Source organism: Lolium rigidum, chromosome 6, assembly GCF_022539505.1.
Source record: "Lolium rigidum isolate FL_2022 chromosome 6, APGP_CSIRO_Lrig_0.1, whole genome shotgun sequence".
In the NCBI taxonomy this organism is placed as follows: domain Eukaryota; kingdom Viridiplantae; phylum Streptophyta; class Magnoliopsida; order Poales; family Poaceae; genus Lolium; species Lolium rigidum.
In genome coordinates, this window is record NC_061513.1 from 355,460,426 (window position 1) to 355,485,960 (window position 25,535).

Here is a 25,535-nt window from a genome sequence, read left to right on the forward strand (position 1 = left end):
AGCAATAAATCAAAGTAAAGGTATTGAAGCAACACAAGAGGAAGATTAAGTTTCAGCGGTTGCTTTCAACTTGTAACATGTATATCTCATGGATAATTGTCAACATAGAGTAATATAACAAGTACAATATGCAAGTATGTAGGAATCAATGCACGGTTCACACAAGTGTTTGCTTCTTGAGGTGGAGAGAGATAGGTGAACTGACTCAACATAAAAGTAAAAAGAATGGTCCTTCAAAGAGGAAAGCATCGATTGCTATATTTGTGCTAGAGCTTTTATTTTGAAAACATGAAACAATTTTGTCAACGGTAGTAATAAAGCATATGAGTTATGTAAATTATATCTTACAAGTTGCAAGTCTCATGCATAGTATACTAATAGTGCCCGCACCTTGTCCTAATTAACTTGGACTACCGGATCTTTGCAATGCACATGTTTTAACCAAGTGTCACAATGGGGTACCTCCATGCCGCTTTGTACAAAGGTCTAAGGAGAAAGCTCGCATTTTGGATTTCTCGCTTTTGATTATTCTCAACTTAGACATCCATGCAGGGACAACATGGACAACGAGATAATGGACTCCTCTTTAATGCATAAGCATGTGGCAACAATTATTATTCTCATATGAGATTGAGGATATGTGTCCAAAACTGAAACTTCCACCATGAATCATGGCTTTAGTTAGCGGCCCAATGTTCTTCTCTAACAATATGCATGCTCCAACCATAAAGGTGGTAGATCTCTCTTACTTCAGACAAGACGGACATTGATGTCTACGTTCCCCCTCCTTTCCTGTAGACAGTGTTGGGCCTCCAAGAGCAGAGGTTTGTAGAACAGCAGCAAGTTTCCCTTAAGTGGATACCCAAGGTTTATCGAACTCAGGGAGGAAGAGGTCAAAGATATCCCTCTCATGCAACCCTGCAACCACAAAGCAAGAAGTCTCTTGTGTCCCCAACACACCTAATAGGTGCACTAGTTCGGCGAAGAGATAGTGAAATACAGGTGGTATAAATAAGTATGAGCGAGTAGCAACGGTGCCGAGAAAATAGCTTGCCGGCGTGTAGTTGATGGTGGTAGTATTGCGAGCGATAGTAACACGGTAAAACATTAAACAAGCGGTAGTAACTCAGCGGTATTTAGGAACAAGGCCTAGGGAATAGACTTTCACTAGTGGACACTCTCAACATTGATCACATAACGAGAATAGATAAATGCATACTCTACACTTTTGTTGGATGATGAACACATTGCGTAGGATTACACGAACCCTCAATGCGGAGTTAACAAGCTCCACAATAATGCTCATATTTTAGTAACCTTTAGTGTAAGATAGATCAAAGGACTAAACCAAGTACTAGCATAGCATGCACCTTGTCACCTTCATGCATATGTAGGAGGAATAGATCACATCAATATTATCATAGCAATAGTTAACTTCGCAATCTACAAGAGATCATGATCATAGCATAAACCAAGTACTAACACGGTGCACACCACTGTCACCTTTGCACACGTGCGGGGAGGAATAAAACTACTTTAATAACACATCACTAGAGTAGCACATAGATAAATTGTGATACAAACACATTGCAATCATAAAGAGATATAAATAAGCACCTCACTATGCCATTCAACGGTGAATAAGTATTCTGTGAAATATGGCCTAAGAGACCCACACGGTGCACACACTTGTCACCTTTCACACGTGGGACAAGGAGTCTCCGGAGATCACATAAGTAAAACTCACTTGACTAGCATAATGACATCTAGATTACAAGCATCATCATATGAATCTCAATCATGTAAGGCAGCTCATGAGATTATTGTATTGAAGCACATAGGAGAGAGATGAACCACATAGCTACCGGTACGGCCCAGAGCCTCGATGGAGAACTACTCCCTCCTCATGGGAGCGGCGGCGGTGATGAAGATGGCGGTGGAGATGGCGGCGGTGTCGATGGAGAAGCCTTCGGGGGCACTTCCCCGCTCCGGCGGGGTGCGGGAACGAGAGACTCCTGTCCCCCGGATCTTGGCTTCGCGATGGCGGCGGCTGCGGAAGGTTTACGTGGTTTTCGTCGAACGCCCCGAGGTTTTTAGGTCGGGGGGCTTTATATAGGCGGAGAGGCGGCGCGGGAGGGCTTACGGGGGCCCACACCCTAGGGGCGCGCCCCCCTTGGCCGCGCCGGGGTGTGGTGTGGTGGCCACTGCCCCCCTTCTGCGGCGGTTCTCGTGTGTTCTGGATGCTTCCGGGTAAAATAGGAACACAGGCGTTGATTTCGTCCGATTCGAGAATATTTCGTTACTAGGATTTACGAAACCAAAAACAGCGGAAAACGAGAGCGGCACTTCGGCATCTTGTTAATAGGTTAGTTCCGGAAAATGCACGAATATGACATAAAGTGTGCATATAACATGTAGATAACATCAATAATGTGGCATGGAACACAAGAAATTATCGATACGTTGGAGACGTATCGGCATCCCCAAGCTTAGTTACTGCTCGTCCCGAGCGGGTAAAAGCGATAACAAAGATAATTTACGGAGTGACATGCCATCATAAACTTGATCATACTATTTGTAAAGCATATGTAGTGAATGCGGCGATCAAAACAATGTATATGACATGGGTAAACAAGCTGAATCATAAAGCAAAGACTTTTCATGAATAGCACTTCAAGACAAGCATCAATAAGTCTTGCATAAGAGTTAACTCATAAAGTAATAATTCAAAGTAAAGGTATTGAAGCAACACAAAAGAAGATTAAGTTTCAGCGGTTGCTTTCAACTTGTAACATGTATATCTCATGGATAATTGTCAATGCAAAGCAATATAACAAATGCAATATGCAAGTATGTAAGAATCAATGCACAGTTCACACAAGTGTTTGCTTCTTGAGGTGGAGAGAAATAGGTGAAGCTGACTCAACAATGAAAGTAAAAGAATGGTCCTCCATAGAGGAAAAGCATCGATTGCTATATTTGTGCTAGAGCTTTGATTTTGAAAACATGAAACAATTTTGTCAACGGTAGTAATAAAGCATATGCAGTCATGTAAATTATATCTTATAAGTTGCAAGCCTCATGCATAGTGTACCAATAGTGCCCGCACCTTGTCCTAATTAGCTTGGACTACCGGATCATTGCAATGCACATGTTTTAACCAAGTGTCACAATGGGGTACCTCTATGCTGCCTGTACAAAGGTCTAAGGAGAAAGCTCGCATTTGGATTTCTCGCTTTTGATTATTCTCAACTTAGACATCCATACCGGGACAACATGAGACAACAGATAATGGACTCCTCTTTTATGCATAAGCATGTGACAACAATTAATTATTTTCTCATATGAGATTGAGGATGTATGTCCAAAACTGAAACTTCCACCATGGATTCATGGCTTTAGTTAGCGGCCCAATGTTCTTCTCTAACAATATGCATGCTCTAACCATAAAGGTGGTAGATCTCTCTTACTTCGGACAAGACGAACATGCATAGCAACTCACATGAAATTCAACAAAGAGTAGTTGATGGCGTCCCCGAAAGCATGGTTATCGCACAACAAGCAACTTAATAAGAGATAAAGTGCATAATTACATATTCAATACCACAATAGTTTTTAAGCTATTTGTCCCATGAGCTATATATTGCAAAGGTGAATGATGGAATTTTAAAGGTAGCACTCAAGCAATTTACTTTGGAATGGCGGATAAATACCATGTAGTATAGGTAGATATGGTGGACACAAATGGCATAGTGGTTGGCTCAAGTATTTTGGATGCATGAGAAGTATTCCCTCTCGATACAAGGTTTAGGCTAGCAAGGCTTATTTGAAACAAACACAAGGATGAGCTGGTGCAGCAAAACTCACATAAAAGACATATTGAAAACATTATAAGACTCTACACCGTCTTCCTTGTTGTTCAAAACTCAATACTAGAAGTTATCTAGACTTTAGAGAGACCAATTATGCAAACCAAATTTTAGCATGCTCTATGTATTTCTTCACTAATAGGTGCAAAGTATATGATGCAAGAGCTTAAACATGAGCACAACAATTGCCAAGTATCACATTACCCAAGACATTATAGCAATTACTACATGTATCATTTTCCAATTCCAACCATATAACAATTTAACGAAGAAGAAACTTCGCCATGAATACTATGAGTAGAGCCTAAGAACACATGTGTTCATATGAACCAGCGGAGCGTGTCTCTCTCCCATACAAGCATGAATGCTAGGATCCATTTTATTCAAACAAAAACAAAAACAAAAACACACCGACGCTCCAAGTAAAGCACATAAGATGTGATGGAATAAAAATATAGTTTCGAGAGAAGGAACCCGATAATGTTGTCGATGAAGAAGGGGATGCCTTGGGCATCCCCAAGCTTAGACGCTTGAGTCTTCTTAGATATATGCAGGGATGAACCACCGGGGCATCCCCAAGCTTAGAGCTTTTCACTCTTCTTGATCATAGTGCATCATCCTCCTCTCTTGACCCTTGAAAACTTCCTCCACACCAAACTCGAAACAACTCATTAGAGGGTTAGTGCATAATAAAAATTCACATGTTCAGAGGTGACACAATCATTCTTAACACTTCTGGACATTGCATAAAGCTACTGGACATTAATGGATCAAAGAAATTCATCCAACATAGCAAAAGAGGCAATGCGAAATAAAAGGCAGAATCTGTCAAAACAGAACGAGTCCGTAAAGATGGATTTTATTAGGCCACCAGACTTGCTCAAATGAAAATGCTCAAATTGAATGAAAGTTGCGTACATATCTGAGGATCACTGCACGTAAATTGGCATAATTTTCTGAGCTTACCTACAGAGAAGTAGACCCAGATTCGTGACAGCAAAGAAATCTGTTACTGCGCAGTAATCCAAATCTAGTACTTACTTTACTATCAAAGACTTTACTTGGCACAACAAAACACAAAACTAAGATAAGGAGAGGTTGCTACAGTAGTAAACAACTTCCAAGACACAAATATAAAACAAAGTACTGTAGCAAAATAACACATGGGTTATCTCCCAAGAAGTTCTTTCTTTATAGCCATTAAGATGGGCTCAATGAGTTTTAATGATGCACTCGCAAGAAATAGTATTTGAAGCAAAAGAGAGCATCAAGAGGCAAATTCAAAACACATTTAAGTCTAACATGCTTCCTATGCATAGGAATCTTGTAAATAAACAAGTTCATGAAGAGCAAAGTAACAAGCATAGGAAGATAAAACAAGTGTAGCTTCAAAAATTTCAGCACATAGAGAGGTGTTTTAGTAACATGAAAATTTCTACAACCATATTTTCCTCTCTCATAATAACTTTCAGTAGCATCATGAGCAAACTCAACAATATAACTATCACATAAAGCATTCTTATCATGAGTCTCATGCATAAAATTATTACTCTCCACATAGGCATAATCAATTTTATTAGTTGTAGTGGGAGCAAATTCAACAAAGTAGCTATCATTATTATTCTCATCAAGTGTAGGAGGAATAGTATAATCACAACAAAATTTACTCTCCATAGTAGGTGGCACCAAAAGACCACTATCATTATAATCATCATAAATAGGAGGCAAAGTATCATCAAAGAAAATTTTCTCCTCAATGCTTGGGGGACTAAAAAGATCATGAAAACCAGCTTCCCCAAGCTTAGAACTTTCTATATCATTATCAACAATGGTGTTCAAAGCATTCATACTAATATTACTACCAGCATACAAATAAGGTTCCATAGGTTTTTTAATTTTCGCATCAAACCATCCATGTTTTAAATCAGGAAATAGAATAAGAAGCTCATTGTTGTCCATTATGCCAAACTAGTGTAAACAAGAAACAAAAAGATGCAATTGCGGGATCTAAAGGAAATAGCTTTGAGCACAAACACAATGGCGCCGGAAAAATACTTTACACGGGACCGGAGTATGAGTGCCTTTTTACCTTTCCTCCCCGACAACGGCGCCGGAAAAGTAGCTTGATGTCTACGTGGCGCTTCTATTCTTGTAGACGGTGTTGGGCCTCCAAGAGCGAGAGGTTTGTAGAACGGCGACAAGTTTCCCTTAAGTGGATCACCCAAGGTTTATCGATCTCGGGGAGGAAGAGGTCAAAGATATCCCTCTCATGCAACCACTGCAACCACAAAGCAAGAAGTCTCTTGTGTCCCCAACACACCTAATAGGTGCACTAGTTCGGCGAAGAGATAGTGAAATACAGGTGGTATGAATAAGTAGTAGCAACGGCACCGAGAAAAGTGATTTGCCCGAGACGTGTAAACGAAGCGGTAGTAACGCAGCGATAGTAACGCAGATAAAACGAGTAAACAAGCGTAGCGATCAGCGGTATTTAGGAACAAGGCCTAGGGATTAGACTTTCACTAGTGGACACTCTCAACATTGATCACATAACAGAATAGATAGATGCATACTCTACACTCTTGTTGGATGATGAACACATTGCGTAGGATTACACGAACCCTCAATGCCGGAGTTAACAAGCTCCACAATTCAATGTTCATATTTAAATAACCTTAGAGTGCAAGAAAGATCAACACGACTAAACCAAGTACTAACATAGCATGCACACCTGTCACCTTCACGCCACGTAGGAGGAATAGATCATATCAATACTATCATAGCAATAGTTAACTTCACAATCTACAAGAGATCATGATCATAGCATACGCCAAGTACTAACACGGATGCACACACTTGTCACCATTACACCGTGCGGGAGGAATAAAACTACTTTAATAACACATCACTAGAGTAGCACATAGATAAATTGTGATACAAAACATATTGCAATCATAAAGAGATATAAATAAGCACTTCACTACGCCATTCATAACGGTGAGTAAGTATTCACGTGAAATATAGCCTAAGAGACCCACACGGTGCACACACTTTGTCACCTTTACACACGTGGGACAAGGAGTCTCCGGAGATCACATAAGTAAAACTCACTTGACTAGCATAGTGACATCTAGATTACAAGCATCATCATATGAATCTCAATCATGTAAGGCAGCTCATGAGATTATTGTATTGAAGTACATAGGAGAGAGATGAACCACATAGCTACGGGTACAGCCCAGAGCCTCGATGGAGAACTACTCCCTCCTCATGAGAGCAGCGGCGGTGATGAAGATTGCGGTGGAGATGGCATCGGTGTCGATGGAGAAGCCTTCCGGGGGCACTTCCCCGCTCCGGCGGGGTGCCGGAACGGAGACTCCTGTCCCCCGGATCTTGGCTTCGCGATGGCGGCGGCTGCGGAAGGTTTCCGTATCGTGGTTCTTCGTATCGCGGGTTTTCTCGATCGGAGGCTTTAAATAGGCGGAAGGGCAGCGTCGGGAGGGTCGAAGAGGCGGTGGCACCATAGGCTGGCGCGGCCGGGGCCCTGGCCGCGCCACCCTATCATCTGGGGCCTACGGGGCCCCCTCCGGCGGCTCTCGGGTGTTACGGATGCTTCAGGGTGAAAATAGGAACCTGGGTCTTGATTTCGTCCGATTCGAGAATATTTCGTTACTAGGATTTACTGAAACCAAAAACAGCGAGAAAACGAGAATCGGCACTTCGGCATCTTGTTAATAGGTTAGTTCCGGAAAATGCACGAATATGACATAAAGTGTGCATAAAACATGTAGGTATCATCAATAATATGGCATGGAACATAAGAAATTATCGATACGTCGGAGACGTATCGGTGTCCAAAACGAAACTTCCACCATGAATCATGGCTTTAGTTAGCGGCCCAATGTTCTTCTCTAACAATATGTATGCTCCAACCATTAAGGTGGTAGATCTCTCTTACTTCGGACAAGACGGACATGCATAGCAACTCACATGATATTCAACAAAGAATAGTTGATGGCGTCCCCGGAAGCATGGTTATCGCACAACAAGCAACTTAATAAGAGATAAAGTGCATAAGTACATATTCAATACCACAATAGTTTTTAAGCTATTTGTCCCATGAGCTATATATTGCAAAGGTGAATGATGGAATTTTAAAGGTAGCACTCAAGCAATTTACTTTGGAATGGCGGATAAATACCATGTAGTAGGTAGGTATGGTGGACACAAATGGCATAGTGGTTGGCTCAAGGATTTTGGATGCATGAGAAGTATTCCCTCTCGATACAAGGTTTAGGCTAACAAGGTTATTTGAAACAAACACAAGGATGAACGGTGCAGCAAAACTCACATAAAAGACATATTGTAAACATTATAAGACTCTACACCGTCTTCCTTGTTGTTCAAAACTCAATACTAGATATTATCTAGACTCTAGAGAAACCAAATATGCAAACCAAATTAGCAAGCTCTAAGTATTTCTTCATTAATGGGTGCAAAGTATATGATGCAAGAGCTTAAACATGAGCACAACAATTGCCAAGTATCAAATTATCCAAGACATTTTAGAATTACTACATGTAGTATTTTCCAATTCCAACCATATAACAAATTAACGAAGAAGAAACTTCGCCATGAATACTATGAGTAGAGCCTAAGGACATACTTGTCCATATGCTACAGCGGAGCGTGTCTCTCTCCCACAAAGTGAATGCTAGGATCCATTTTATTCAAACAAAACAAAAAACAAAAACAAACCGACGCTCCAAGCAAAGTGCATAAGATGTGACGGAATAAAAATATAGTTTCAGGGGAGGAACCTGATAATGTTGTCGATGAAGAAGGGGATGCCTTGGGCATCCCCAAGCTTAGACGCTTGAGTCTTCTTAGAATATGCATGGGTGAACCACCGGGGCATCCCCAAGCTTAGAGCTTTCACTCTCCTTGATCATATTGCATCATACTCCTCTCTTGATCCTTGAAAACTTCCTCCACACCAAACTCGAAACAACTCATTAGAGGGTTAGTGCATAATAAAAATTCACATGTTCAGAGGTGACACAATCATTCTTAACACTTCTGGAAATTTCATAAAGCTACTGGACATTAATGGATCAAGAAATTCATCCAACATAGCAAAAGAGGCAATGCAAAATAAAAGGCAGAATCTGTCAAAACAGAACAGTCCGTAAAGATGGATTTTATTAGGCCACCAGACTTGCTCAAATGAAAATGCTCAAATTGAATGAAAGTTGCGTACATATCTGAGGATCATGCACGTAAATTGGCTTAATTTTCTGAGCTACCTACAGGGAGGTAGACCCAGATTCGTGACAGACAAAGAAATGCTGGAACTGCGCAGTAATCCAAATCTAGTACTTACTTTACTATCAAAGACTTTACTTGGCACAACAAAACACAAAACTAAGATAAGGAGAGGTTGCTACAGTAGTAAAAAACTTCCAAGACTCAAATATAAAACAAATTACTGTAGCAAAATAACACATGGGTTATCTCACAAGAAGTTCTTTATTTATAGCCGTTAAGATGGGCTCAGCAGTTTTAATGATGCACTCGCAAGAAATAGTATTTGAAGCAAAAGAGAGCATCAAGAGGCAAATTCAAAACACATTTAAGTCTAACATTCTTCCTATGCATAGGAATCTTGTAAATAAACAAGTTCATGAAGAGCAAAGTAACAAGCATAGGAAGATAAAACAAGTGTAGCTTCAAAAAATTCAGCACATAGAGAGGCATTTTAGTAACATGAAAATTTCTACAACCATATTTTCCTCTCTCATAATAACTTTCAGTAGCATCATGAGAAAACTCAACAATATAACTATCACATAAAGCATTCTTATCATGAGTCTCATGCATAAAATTATTACTCTCCACATAAGCATAATCAATTTTATTAGTAATAGCGGGAGCAAATTCAACAAAGTAGCTATCATTATTATTCTCATCAAGTGTAGGAGGCATAGTATAATCACAATAAAATTTACTCTCCATAGTAGGTGGCACCAAAAGACCACTATCATTATAATCATCATAAATAGGAGGCAAAGTATCATCAAAGAAAATTTTCTCCTCAATGCTTGGGGGACTAAAAAGATCATGAAAACCAGCTTCCCCAAGCTTAGAACTTTCTATATCATTATCAACAATGGTGTTCAAAGCGTTCATACTAATATTACTACCAGCATGCAAATAAGATTTCATAGGTTTTTTAATTTTCGCATCAAACAATCCATGTTTTAAATCAGGAAATAGAATAAGAAGCTCATTCTTGTCCATTATGCCAAACTAGTGTAAACAAGAAACAAAAAGATGCAATTGCAGGATCTAAAGGAAATAGCTTCGAGCATACACACAACGGTGACAGAAAAGTACTTTACCTGTGACCGGAGTATGAGAGCCTTTTACCTTTCCTCCCCGGCAACGGCGCCAGAAAAGTGCTGTTGACGTGGGAGTTGAAAATCTTTGTGGTGTAACTTTTCTTCGATCCCCGGCAACGGCGCCAGAAAATATGCTTGATGGCGTGTATTTCACACGTTCGTTGGGCAACCCCAAGAGGAAGGTATGATGCGCACAACAGCAAGTTTTCCCTCAGAAAGAAACCAAGGTTTATCGAACCAGGAGGAGCCAAGAAGCACGTTGAAGGTTGATGGCGGCGGAATGTAGTGCGGCGCAACACCGGGGATTCCGGCGCCAACGTGGAACCTGCACAACACAACCAAAGTACTTTGCCCCAACGAAACAGTGAGGTTGTCAATCTCACCGGCTTGCTCGTAACAAAGGATTAACCGAATTGTGTGGAAGATGATTGTTTGCGAGAGAAAACGGTAAAAACAAGTATTGCAGCAGATTTGTATTTCGGTATTAAAGAATGGACCGGGGTCCACAGTTCACTAGAGGTGTCTCTCCCATAAGATAAAAGCATGTTGGGTGAACAAATTACGGTCGGGCAATTGACAAATAGAGAGGGCATAACAATGCACATACATGTCATGATAAGTATAGTGAGATTTAATTGGGCATTACGACAAAGTACATAGACCGCCATCCAAGCTGCATCTATGCCTAAAAAGTCCACCTTCGAGGTTATCGTCCGAACCCCTTCCGGTATTAAGTTGCTAACAACGGACAATTGCATTAAGTATGGTGCGTAATGTAATCAATAACTATATCCTCGGACATAGCATCAATGTTTTATCCCTAGTGGCAACGAGCACAACACAACCTTAGAACTTTCACGTCACTTCGTCCCGGTGTCAATGCGGGCATGAACCCACCATCGAGCATAAATACTCCCTCTTGGAGTTACTAGCATCAACTTGGCCGAGCCTCTACTAATAACGGAGATCATGCAAGATCATAAACAACACATATGTAATAACTTGATAATTAACATAACATGGTATTCTCTATCCATCGGATCCCGACAAACACAACATAGAGTATTACGGATAGATGATCTTGATCATGTTAGGCAGCTCACAAGATCCAACAATGAAGCACAATGAGGAGAACACAACCATCTAGCTACTGCTATGGACCCATAGTCCGGGGGTGAACTACTCACTCATCACTCCGGAGCGACCATGGCGGCGTAGAGTCCTCCGGGAGATGAATCCCCTCTCCGGCGGGGTGCCGAAGGAGATCTCCGAGAATCCCCGAGATGGGATCGGCGGCGGCGGCGTCTCGATAAGGTTTTCCGTATCGTGGTTTTTCGCCTCGGGGGTTTCGCGACGGAGGCTTTAAGTAGGCGGAAGGGCGAGTCGGAGGGCGACGAGGGCCCACACCACGGGCGGCGCGGGCCCCCTTGGCCGCGCGGCCCTATGGTGGCGGCGCCTCGTCGCCCCACTTCGTATCCCTTTCGGTCTTCCGGAAGGTTCGTGGCAAAATAGGACCCCGGGACTTGATTTCGTCCAATTCGAGAATATTTCGTTACTAGGATTTCCGAAACCAAAAACGAGCAGAAAACGACAGCGGCACTTCGGCATCTTGTTAATAGGTTAGTTCCAGAAAATGCACGAATATGACATAAAGTGTGCATAAAACATGTAGGTATCATCAATAATATGGCATAGAACATAAGAAATTATCGATACGTCAGAGACGTATCAACATGCCTTGCCGCTATCCTTGGTAAAGGGGCAGGTCTTCATAAGATATCATTTCAATGGGTACCTATTTAGTTGCATCAACTACCATTTGCACTGCTTTAACGGGTTGAGGTGGCGGAGTATAATGAAGCCATTCCTTCTTGGGTGCTCCAATAAATTATGTAAAAGCTTGAAGAACATCGAATACCGTAACATCATCAAGATTAAGTTCATTAGTCATTTCTAGGCGTACCTAAGCTTGCTCAGGGGTGAGTTCCATAAAAGAACCACCGGATAATAAGTCTAATTATATTTTATTATATTGATCAAGTCCTCCATAAAAAACGTCCAAAAAACATACCAAGGTGATAAATCACGATGGGGACAATTTTGAACCATACCTTTATATCTCAAGTAGGCTCTCATTAAACTTTCGCCGTGACGATTCTTGAAATTGGTTATGAACCTTCTCGCTTCGGCGGACATAACCTTGGGGTAGAATCGAAATATAAATTCCTTCATGAGATTCTCCCAAGTATCAATCTTCTCTGCAAGACAACTTCTATACCAAGAAAATGCAGTGTTGGTTAGGGATTGACTAAACAATTTAAGTTTCAATTCATCACTGGAATAGTTTCTCCATTTAATAGTCCAACACAACTCAGTAAAGAAATGTAAATGATTACAAGGATCCTCATCGGGATCATCTCAAGCAAAACTTTTCTCTTTCATAATAACAATTAGGCGTGGATGAATTGCATACTCCACGTCACTTCCATTCGGGGATACTTTAGCAAATCCTCGGTTGAATCTCCCGAGGTATTCAGCTGTGTCAAGCTTGTTGATAAGCCCAAGTGAAGCCATGGTGCTTTGTGAAACTACTAAACGACTTTAGGAAAACAATTAATAATTTACCAACTAATAAGAACAAAGACCAAAAGGGCTAAGCTCCTTGGCAACGGCGCCAGAAAATAGCTTGATGTCTGCAAGTACATAGATCGATTGTAGCTAGTTACAAAATAAGAGTATCGAACCACGAGGAGCTACTAGTTAAGGTCTTAATGCCCCTTGCTACTATATATATATTAAAGTCTACTTATGAATCGTTCATTAATCTCAAATAAAGGTGTTTTAAAAGGTTGGTGGGATTGGTTGCAAGAAATTAAACAAAACAATAAGTAAAAGCATAGTGAAAAATGGGTTGAAACTTAATGGGACAAAGTGTTCTCGGAGATTATTGGATCCACCTCTAGCATTAGGATTAATTTTAATCAAGATATAATATGATTTTAATCATATTGTGTGCGGAGAGAGATCCATAACAAGATGTGCCAAAAAAGCCATCGGTCATCGCATCTCTAAATAACCACTGCGACTGGCCTTCTGCAAACCACATATTGACTATCACGATTAACGGTTTTACCCCATGGTTATCGATATGAGCTTGGTAAGTATCCCTTTATCCCCCTCTTACATGTGTTAAAGTGCCGATATGGTAATGTCACTTCTCGTCGTACACTTTACCACACTTCAAGGGGTATTTCCCTCTCGAGACCATAAGGAAAATATTACATGGTGCACAACATATAATATCAAGAGAGAGAATGAACTAACACAAATTAATAATTTAAAACCATAGATCATCTTAGATTCATCTCATATTCATGCTAGGGTTTATCCATCTCCCCAAGAACAAAAGGAACTACTCACACATGGAAACAATGAAGAACATCATCATACTCGTATGGATGGGATGGAAGTAATGGTATGAATTCGAATACAATTCCACAATAGAAATTGAGATTACAACTATGGTTGAAGGAGAATGGGATCGGTGATGGTGATGGAGATGCAACGGTTGATGATGAAGGGGATGATGCGTCGTCCTCCAATGATACATGTAGCAGCCCGGATGATGTCTTTTCCAAAGTTCCTCCTCCAGATCTATCCTAGACGTGGTGTTTCTGTGTTTTTCGAAGTTGTGTTTCTCATATCTCCCTGACTTCTGCGCGAGATGAAAGTATTTGACGAGGCAGTGCTCCTGGTACGGCGTACGGGCGGACGGTAGGAGTGGTGTCCCCCGTACTGATGCCCGCTAAACTTACTGTATCTTGTCCTCGTGTTTCCCTTTCGCCCAGGTGCATGGTTAAGTGCTTAAATGATTTTTATCACGTCAAAAATATCATAAAAATTATAGTTTTTATTGATAATTCACAATTGCCTTAATATTTTAAGATCCCGCGTAGCAAAGCATGAAAGTGCGTTGTAGCGCGGTAAAATACAAAAATCCTATTGCTACTCATTATAGATATATATATGAAATAATAGTGTAAATACATGCTAAAAATGCACTCATCACTCAAAAAACAAAGTTTATAAGTGTGCAAACCGAGAGTTTTAATATATGTACAGTGGGGTGCCTTGGACATCCCCAAGCTTATGGTCTTCACCATTCTTGTATTGCTCTTGGTGTGGTGTTCCTCCATTCTTTGTGAAAAAACTTCAACACAAAACTTTCTTCACATTCTTTTCTATGGGTGACATTAGTGGTACAAGGATAATATGCTTGCTGAAATTTTCTTCATAGATAAAATTATTTATTCATGAACCAGAGATCTCATAATGTTCTACTCATTCTAGTATATCAAAAGTTTCAAGCAAAAATCATTTTGGTACTTAAAAGAATGGTTCTAACACTAAGAGACAGAATCAGTCCAGAATATTTGTTGCAGCAAAATTGATTTTTTCGACTAATTAGACATGTTAGTAATTTTAGCCAATTTTTATGCATATAGAGGATGAGAATTTGCAGCTACAGTGAATTTATCATGATTTTATGTGTTACCAAAAAATCATAAAAATCGTGCACTAAAAAGTGCAGCGCATGAATCAACAACTCCATATTTGTTTTGCAACTTTTATCATCCGAATGGATAAAATATTGGTACTTTATTTAAAAACAAGAGAGTAAACTAAAAAGAAACTAACATTCTATAGCAATCATGTAGAGAGAAAAAAATAAAAAAATCTCGGGTTGCCTCTCGTAAAGAGCTTTCTTTATAGCCATATAGCTTGGCTTACTTACTTGGTTCAAGTTGTATGGAGATCATGTGGTAGCTTAAATCTTGGTGCTACCTCCTTCCTTGGATCAATAATAGACCCTGTGGTTCTTAAAAAGGGTCTCCCAAAAATTATAGGACTAGAGGTGTTGCTACCCATGTCCATGTCAATAAGATCCACAGGTACATATGTCATATATAATTCAATCATAACATTATTAACTCTTCCTAATGTTTTTTTAGTAGAATCATCAACAACTAAAAGATCTATAGAGAAATTTTCCATGTTTTTTAGATTAAGCAAATCATGCAACTCTTTAGATATAACTAAGACACTAGATCCTAAATATAGAATAGCATGGTGTGTCTCTTTGTCTATAGCAATTAAAATCTTGGGGATCGAAGCATCCCCAAGCTTAGGTGGTATCATAACTTCATTGTTATACCTTTCTATTTTTTTAATAACATAATTAGCAATATAAGAGCCAAACCTAGCTTGATGAATATTGATAGTAGGATCTTTAGAGAAGTTTTCAAGAATAGCAATTAATTCATGGAAGCTACATTTATCAAGATCTAATAATGGCTCTCTTACTTCATTAAGCATTTTCAATTCTTCTATTTTTTTACCATTTGCAAGCATAAGTGTTTCTTCTTCTTCTTCTTCCTCAGGTGTAGTAATATTTTTTTATTATTTTTCGAGGGGATTTTAAAATTGTAATAAAAGTGCTGCAAGGAGATTAGTATATTGCATTAATTTATTGTACGTATCTTCAAATGTAAGTGGTGCATTTCCTGCAATAGTTATAGAGTTCATACAAATAGCTGTGCCTAGTGGTTTTCCCACGAATATGCTTAATATAGTAGCTTGGTTGTCGACCAGTTTTGATAAAGCTTTGTCTAAACCAGCTGTCTGGCGTTGCAGCCCTTTTATTTCAGATTATAGATGCCAGATACTTTTGTAATCCTTCTATCATGGTGGCATGACTAGCTACTTGTTCAGTAAGTGTTTTATTTTCCTCTTCTTGTTTTTCAGAGTCTTCACTAATTTGTGGAATGGTGGTAGGTTTCCATTTGTTTTCATTGGCATTAGGATATGGAATGAAAGGTCGGTTGTTATAATTATTTTGAGCATAAGGTGGTCTACCATAAGAGTTACTAAAGTTATTCCCATACCCATTATTACCAAAGTTTCTTATATAGTTGTCATCTACATTTTCATTTGTGTTCCCAACTAGTTCTTGTAGAGGAATATATATTATCATTATTTTTCTTAGTTACCTTATCCAATATGGCATCTACCTTATTGGATAAAGGATTTTCTTCTTCAATAGAGTGTACTTTCTTGGTGGGATTAGGTGCTCTTTCAGTGTGCCATTGATGCAACATGCTGTCCAAGATGGCTTTAGCTTCAGGCACAACTTTACTCATGAATGCACCCCCGCACCAGAGTCTATCATGCTTCTTGATATTATATTTAACCCATTATAAAAAAGAGTGTAGGATGGTCCATTCATTTACTCCCTGTGATGGGCAAGTTCTAAGCATGTTTGTAATTCTTTCTCAAGATGTTGCTACATGTTCATTATCATTTTGTCTAAATGATAGGATGTTATTTCTATTTTGTAGGATCTTAACAGGTGGGTAATACTTTTTAATGAATGCTTATTTAAGATCATCCCAAGAATTAATGCTAGCAGTAGGCAATGATAATAACCATTATTTAGCTTTTCCTCTAAGTGAAAATGAAAATAATTTAAGCTTTACACCATTATTTTCCATATTTTTAAAATTTTGCATATCATAATTTTCACAGAAATTATGCAAATGCATATAGGCATCTTCACTAGCACTACCACCAAATTGTTCGCTAGTTATTAGATTTAATAACCCATGACTTACTTCAAAGCTTTCAACAATTATTTCAAGTGTTGTGATATGCTTAGCGATAAAGAGATCATTAGGAGTGTTTGTGTAACCACACAATTTAGTATTTATTTCCCCCATGGTTTCTAAAAGAAAGTTACTACTAATTTTATGTATATTGTATTTTAAAAGGAAAACTAGAAAATAAATACTAAAAACAAGACAAATAAAATACTTTGCAGAATCTAAAGAGAAAAAATAGCTCACAATGGTGCAACCTCCCCAAGTTTGGGTGTTTGCAATAAGTTGATGATGATGATGAAGGTGCCAGAAAATAGTCTGGCAGTTGCCTTGTGCTTCACCACACAACAACCATTGTAAGATGCTCTTCCAATTCTTCAGCAACAACGCCAGAAAATAATCTTGATGACGTTGGGACTCCGCGGTTATTTGCTGATCAAGATACACTACCCTACACTAATAGACATGTTCACATTTTTAATATATTATATTTTTGTTTAGGTTGCATGCTTTCACATTGAATTTTCCTAGACGTCCTCGTTTTTATCGATTTGCTTTAAAGGATGATTTGCATGCTGATGGCTCCCAAGTGTAGTAGATCAATCGTAGTAATTTTTAATAAGAAAGGTTGTAGAACCCACGAGGAGCTAAAGTTATTGGTTAGTAAGTTTGAGAAGTAAAACAGTACAAGGGTGCAGTGAATTTGGCATTTTGGGTTTGTAGTTTACAGTAAAATAAAGTACTGAAAGTAAATAGCAATGATGGCCTGCAAGAACATAGGGTCATTGGTCCATGTTTTCATGGAAGTAGACAAGCAACCCAAAAGAGAGAAAAACTCCTCTTGGTAGATTTCATCTTTCTCCCAATGATCCTTTTGCCTGTTACCAAAATCATGGTCAGCGCATCTATTAAGGTGGTTAAACCAGATCAAAGATTTAAGCCTGGCGATTCCTTGTTGTCCTCGAGTATTAATTGCTAGATCCTCTTTGATATCGACCGTCTCACTTGGGGGTTGCCGATTTGGTAGCCAACAAGTTCCTATCTATGAGTTCCTAAGATTATGTTACATGGCCCTTAAATTAGATAACAACATTAGGTGTACATAGACATTCATTCTCATATGTAATCATCTTAATCATAATTCACAAAATGGGTGAAATAAAATAGGCACAACATATATCACCAATCCCCTACACCCCCACGCCTATGAGTATTGATACGTCTCCAACGTATCGATAATTTCTTGTGTTCCATGCCACATTATTGATGTTATCTACATGTTTTATGCACACTTTATATCATGTTCGTGCATTTTCTGGAACTAACCTATTAACAAGATGCCGAAGTGCCGATTCTGTTGTTTTCTGCTGTTTTTGGTTTCGAAATCCTAGTAAAGAAATATTCTCGGAATTGGACGAAATAAAAGCCCGAGAGGCCTATTTTCTCACGAAGCTTCCGGAAGACCGAAGACGAGACGAAGAGGGGCCACGGGGTGGCCAAACCCTAGGGCGGCGCGGCCCCCCTTGGCCGCGCGGCCCCGTGGTGTGGGCCCCCGTGCCGCCTCTTGACTTGCCCTTCCGCCTACAAATAGCCTCCGTGACGAAACCCCCGGTACCGAGAGCCACGATACGGAAAACATTCCTGAGACGCCGTCGCCGCCGATCCCATCTCGGGGGATCCTGGAGATCGCCTCCGGCACCCTGCCGGAGAGGGAATCATCTCCCGGGAGGACTCTACGCCGCCATGGTCGCCTCCGGTGTGATGTGTGAGTAGTCTACCCCTGGACTATGGGTCCATAGCAGTAGCTAGATGGTTGTCTTCTCCCCATTGTGCTATCATTGTCGGATCTTGTGAGCTGCCTATCATGATCAAGATCATCTATATGTAATTCTATATGTTGCGTTTGTTGGGATCCGATGAATAGAGAATACTTGTTATGTTGATTATCAAAGTTATGCTTATGTGTTGTTTATGATCTTGCATGCTCTCCGTTATTAGTAGATGCTCCGGCCAAGTAGATGCTTTTAACTCCAAGAGGGAGTACTTATGCTCGATAGTGGGTTCATGCCTGCATTGACACCTGGGACGAGTGACAGAAAGTTCTAAGGTTGTGTTGTGCTGTTGCCACTAGGGATAAAACATTGATGCTATGTCTAAGGATGTAGTTGTTGATTACATTACGCACCATACTTAATGCAATTGTCTGTTGCTTTGCAACTTAATACTGGAGAGGGTTCGGATGATAACCTGAAGGTGGACTTTTTAGGCATAGATGCAGTTGGATGGCGGTCTATGTACTTTGTCGTAATGCCCAATTAAATCTCACTATACTCATCATGATATGTATGTGCATTGTCATGCTCTCTTTATTTGTCAATTGCCCAACCTGTAATTTGTTCACCCAACATGCTTGTTCGTCTTATGGGAGAGACACCTCTAGTGAACTGTGGACCCCGGTCCAATTCTCTTTACTCGAAATACAATCTATTGCAATACTTGTTCTACTTGTTTTCTACGCAAACAATCATCTTCCACACAATACGGTTAATCCTTTGTTACAGCAAGCCGGTGAGATTGACAACCTCAGCTGTTTCGTTGGGGCAAAGTAGTTTGGTTGTGTTGTGCGGGTTCCACGTTGGCGCGGAATCTCCGTTGTTGCGCCGCACTACATCCCGCCGCCATCAACCTTCAACGTGCTTCTTGGCTCCTCCTGGTTCGATAAACCTTGGTTTCTTTACGAGGGAAAACTTGCTGCTGTGCTCATCATACCTTCCTCTTGGGGTTGCCCAACGAACGTGTGAAATACACGCCATCAAGCATATTTTACGGCGCCGTTGCCGGGGAGATCAAGACACGCTGCAAGGGAGTCTCCACTTCTCAATCTCTTTACTTTGTTTTTGTCTTGCTTTATTTTATTTACTACTTTGTTTGCTGCACTAAATCAAAATACAAAAAAATTAGTTGCTAGTTTTACTTTATTTGCTATCTTGTTTGCTATATCGAAAACACAAAAAATTAGTTTACTTGCATTTACTTTATCTAGTTTGCTTTATTTACTGTCTTGCACTCTACACTAAAAATTCAAAAAAAAAATTTAGTTACTTTTGTTACCATGTCTAGCTCTGAACCTGTTACTTCTTCGCCTGAAGAATTAGTCTTCACTTTTAAACAAGGGGATGAGGAGAGTTTTAAGGATGCTTGGTCTAGAATTTTTACTTCCTATCGTAAAACTGAACCTCAAATAACTCTAAGTTTGCTCCTTAGTAATTTTTACTTTGGTCTTATGGTTCGCTATAGATATGCTTTGGATACTTTAGTGGGAGGAGATTTCCTTCATTGCAATGGGGATCAAGCTTTTAATGCCATAAAGAAGTTGGTTGCATCATATGATTCAGCTAATAACTTTGATTCAATCCTCGCTAGCATATATAGTAGATTAAATACTCGGAGATAAGTACATCTCACTTGAATGATAACTATTGCCACGTTCGTAATCGTCTTGAACAAGTCTTAGTAAACTCTAAACTCTCATTGTGGGATCCTTCTGTTAAAATTGTTATCGGTGATCGAACCCTCCATGCCTACTGTGATATTATGTATGAATTTTACCTTATGCCTGAAAGTATTTATAAATCTTTGAAACTTTGGGGAGTTGAGGAAGGAGGAGAAAAGATAACTCTCATTGATAACTCTACTATAATCCCTAAAGGAATAGCCGCAGGTGTGCATACAACTATTTGTGGAAGAACAATATCTATTGATTATCTTGTTGTTGAAACAGGGAAAACTCACACTCGGAAGATCCCTGCTGAAACTATTGGGAGCGATCATTGATGTTGGAGAAGGCACTTTGAAATTCACCTCTATACCGGGAGAAACTCGTATATTTCCTAAACCAAAGGGAAAGAAAAACAATAAGAAAGGTAAGGGTAAAGCCCAAGGTAATGTTGACGCACCACCCTTCGATAATACTTGATACACACTTTCTGCGCCTAGCTGAAAGGCGTTAAAGAAAAGCGCTTATGGGAGACAACCCATGTTTTTACCTACAGTACTTTGTTTTTATTTTGTGTCTTGGAAGTTGTTTACTACTGTAGCAACCTCTCCTTATCTTAGTTTTGAGTTTTGTTGTGCCAAGTTAAGCCGTTGATAGAAAAGTAAGTACTAGATTTGGATTACTGCGCAGTTCCAGATTTCTTTGCTGTCACGAATCTGAGCCCACTGCCCTGCAGGAAGCTCAGAAAATTATGCCAATTTACGTGCGTGATCCTCAGATATGTACGCAACTTTCATTCAATATGAGCATTTTCATTTGAGCAAGTCTGGTGCCATTTTAAAATTCGTCAATACGAACTGTTCTGTTTTGACAGATTCTGCCTTTTATTTCGCATTGCCTCTTTCGCTATGTTGGATGAATTTCTTTGATCCACTAATGTCCAGTAGCATTATGCAATGTCCAGAAGTGTTAAGAATGATTGTGTCACCTCTGAATATGTCAATCTATATTGTGCACTAACCCTCTAATGAGTTGTTTCGAGTTTGGTGTGGAGGAAGTTTTCAAGGATCAAGAGAGGAGTATGATGCAACATGATCAAGGAGAGTGAAAGCTCTAAGCTTGGGGATGCACCCGGTGGTTCACCCCTGCATATATCAAGAAGACTCAAGCATCTAAGCTTGGGGATGCCCAAGGCATCCCCTTCTTCATCAACAAATTATCGGAGTTCCTCCCCCGAAACTACATTTTTATTCGGCCACATCTTATGTGCTTTTTCTTGGAGCGTCGGTTTGTTTTTATTTTTGTTTTGTTTGAATAAAATGGATCCTAGCATTCACTTCATGGGAGAGATACACGCTCCGCTGTAGCATATGGACAAATATGTCCTTGGTTTCTACTCATAGTATTCATGGCGAAGTTTCCCCTTCGTTAAATTGTTATATGGTTGGAATTGGAAAATGATACATGTAGTAATTGCTATAAATGTCTTGGGTAATGTGATACTTGGCAATTGTTGTGCTCATGTTTAAGCTCTTGCATCATATGCTTTGCACCCATTAATGAAGAAATACATAGAGCATGCTAAAATTTGGTTTGCATAATTGGTTTCTCTAAGGTCTAGATAATTTCTAGTATTGAGTTTGAACAACAAGGAAGACGGTGTAGAGTCTTATAATGATTTCAATATGTATTTTATGTGAGTTTTGCTGCACCGGTTCATCCTTGTGTTTGTTTCTAACAAGCCTTGCTAGCCTAAACCTTGTATCGAGAGGGAATACTTCTCATGCATCCAAAATACTTGAGCCAACCACTATGCCATTTGTGTCCACCATACCTACCTACTACATGGTATTTTCCAGCCATTCCAAAGTAAATTGCTTGAGTGCTACCTTTAAAATTCCATCATTCACCTTTGCAATATATAGCTCATGGGACAAATAGCTTAAAAACTATTGTGGTACTGAATATGTAATTATGCACTTTATCTCTTATTAAGTTGGTTGTTGTGCGATAACCATGTTTATCGGGGAACGCCATCAACTCATTGTTGAATTTCATGTGAGTTGCTATGCATGTTCGTCTTGTCCGAAGTAAGGGCGATCTACACTGAGTTGAATGGTTTGAGCATGCATATTGTGAGAGAAGAACATTGGGCCGCTAACTAAAGCCATGTTCCATGGTGGAAGTTTCAGTTTTGGACAAACATCCTCAAATCTCTAATGAGAAAAGAATTAATTGTTGTTGAATGCTTAAAGCATTAAAAGAGGAGTCCATTATCTGTTGTCTATGTTGTCCCGGTATGGATGTCTAAGTTGAGAATAATCAAAAGCGAGAAATCCAAATGCGAGCTTTCTCCTTAGACCTTTGTACAGGGCGGCATAGAGGTACCCCTTTGTGATACTTGGTTAAAGCATATGTATTGCGGTGATAATCCAGGTAGTCCAAGCTAATTAGGACAAGGTGCGGGCACTATTAGTACACTATGCATGAGGCTTGCAACTTATAAGATATAATTTACATGATGCATATGCTTTATTACTACCGTTGACAAAATTGTTTCATGTTTTCAAAATCAAAGCTCTAGCACAAATATAGCAATCGATGCTTTTCCTCTATGAGGACCATTCTTTTACTTTCAATGTTGAGTCAGTTCACCTATTTCTCTCCACCTCAAGAAGCAAACACTTGTGTGAACTGTGCATTGATTCCTACATATTCGCTTATTGCACTTATTATATTACTCTATGTTGACAATATCCATGAGATATACATGTTACAAGTTGAAAGCAACCGCTGAAACTTAATCTTCTTTTGTGTTGCTTCAATACCTTTACTTTGAATTATTGCTTTATGAGTTAACTCTTATGCAAGACTTATTGATGCTTGTCTTGAAGTGCTATTCATGAAAAGTCTTTGCTTTATGATTCACTTGTTTACTCATGTCATACACATTGTTTTGATCGCTGCACTCACTACATATGCTTTACAAATAGTATGATCAAGATTATGATGGCATGTCACTCCAGAAATTATCTTTGTTATCGTTTTACCTGCTCGGGACGAGCGAGAACTAAGCTTGGGGATGCCGATACGTCTCCAACGTATCGATAATTTCTTGTGTTCCATGCCACATTATTGATGTTATCTACATGTTTTATGCACACTTTATATCATATTCGTGCATTTTCCGGAACTAACCTATTAACAAGATGCCGAAGTGCCGATTCTTGTTTTCATGCTGTTTTTGGTTTCGAAATCCTAGTAAAGAAATATTCTCGGAATTGGACGAAATAAAAGCCCGGAGGCCTATTTTCTCACGAAGCTTCCGGAAGACCGAAGACGAGACGAAGAGGGGCCACGGGGTGGCCAAACCCTAGGGCGGCGCGGCCCCCTTGGCCGCGCGGCCCTGTGGTGTGGGCCCCCGTGCCGCCTCTTGACTTGCCCTTCCGCCTACAAATAGCCTCCGTGACGAAACCCCCGCACCGAGAGCCACGATACGGAAAACATTGCGAGACGCCGTCGCCGCCGATCCCATCTCGGGGGATCCCGGAGATCGCCTCCGGCACCCTGCCCGGAGAGGGGAATCATCTCCCGGAGGACTCTACGCCGCCATGGTCGCCTCCGGTGTGATGTGTGAGTAGTCTACCCCTGGACTATGGGTCCATAGCAGGAGCTAGATGGTTGTCTTCTCCCCATTGTGCTATCATTGTCGGATCTTGTGAGCTGCCTATCATGATCAAGATCATCTATATGTAATTCTATATGTTGCGTTTGTTGGGATCCGATGAATAGAGAATACTTGTTATGTTGATTATCAAAGTTATGCTTATGTGTTGTTTATGATCTTGCATGCTCTCCGTTATTAGTAGATGCTCCGGCCAAGTAGATGCTTTTAACTCCAAGAGGGAGTACTTATGCTCGATAGTGGGTTCATGCCTGCATTGACACACGGGACGAGTGACGTAAAGTTCTAAGGTTGTGTTGTGTCTGTTGCCACTAGGGATAAAACATTGATGCTATGTCTAAGGATGTAGTTGTTGATTACATTACGCACCATACTTAATGCAATTGTCCGTTGCTTTGCAACTTAATACTGGAGGGGGTTCGGATGATAACCTCGAAGGTGGACTTTTTAGGCATAGATGCAGGTTGGATGGCGGTCTATGTACTTTGTCGTAATGCCCAATTAAATCTCACTATACTCATCATGATATGTATGTGCATTGTCATGCTCTCTTTATTTGTCAATTGCCCAACTCGTAATTTGTTCACCCAACATGCTTGTTCGTCTTATGGGAGAGACACCTCTAGTGAACTGTGGACCCCGGTCCAATTCTCTTTCATTGAAATACAATCTACTGCAATACTTGTTCTACCGTTTTCACGCAAACAATCATCTTCCACACAATACGGTTAATCCTTTGTTACAGCAAGCCGGTGAGATTGACAACCTCACTGTTTCGTTGGGGCAAAGTAGTTTGGTTGTGTTGTGCAGGTTCCACGTTGGCGCCGGAATCTCTGGTGTTGCGCCGCACTACATCCCGCCGCCATCAACCTTCAACGTGCTTCTTGGCTCCTCCTGGTTCGATAAACCTTGGTTTCTTTCTGAGGGAAAACTTGCTGCTGTGCTCATCATACCTTCCTCTTGGGGTTGCCCAACGAACGTGTGAAATACACGCCATCAAGTATCTACTCACACATGCAAGGAGAAAAACATAATGATATCATAGCAATGTAAATTGAGTTCATCTCGGTATTACCGTAGCAAGCCACAATAGTTGAATATCAAATAAAATACAAACCGAGATGGGAATAGAGGTTCAAATCCCTAATATAACATGTATGAATCTCTCTCTCTCTGTCTGTACAAGTAGGATGTGATGGATGAGTGGATGATCTAGAGGGGGCAGATCTTCACGAGAGTTGATGGTAGTCTTCTCCCACTTCAGATCTGATCTCCTCTCTTCTAGTGTGTCTGTTGGCTGTGTCTCTCCTCTTCTTATGTCGGGCCCTTTACGAAAAGTACTTGTGTTGAGATGCAGAAGGCGGCGACGGCGCATAGTACAGGTGCGTGGTACGGGCGGCCCCGCCCATACTGTTGCCCGCTAAACTC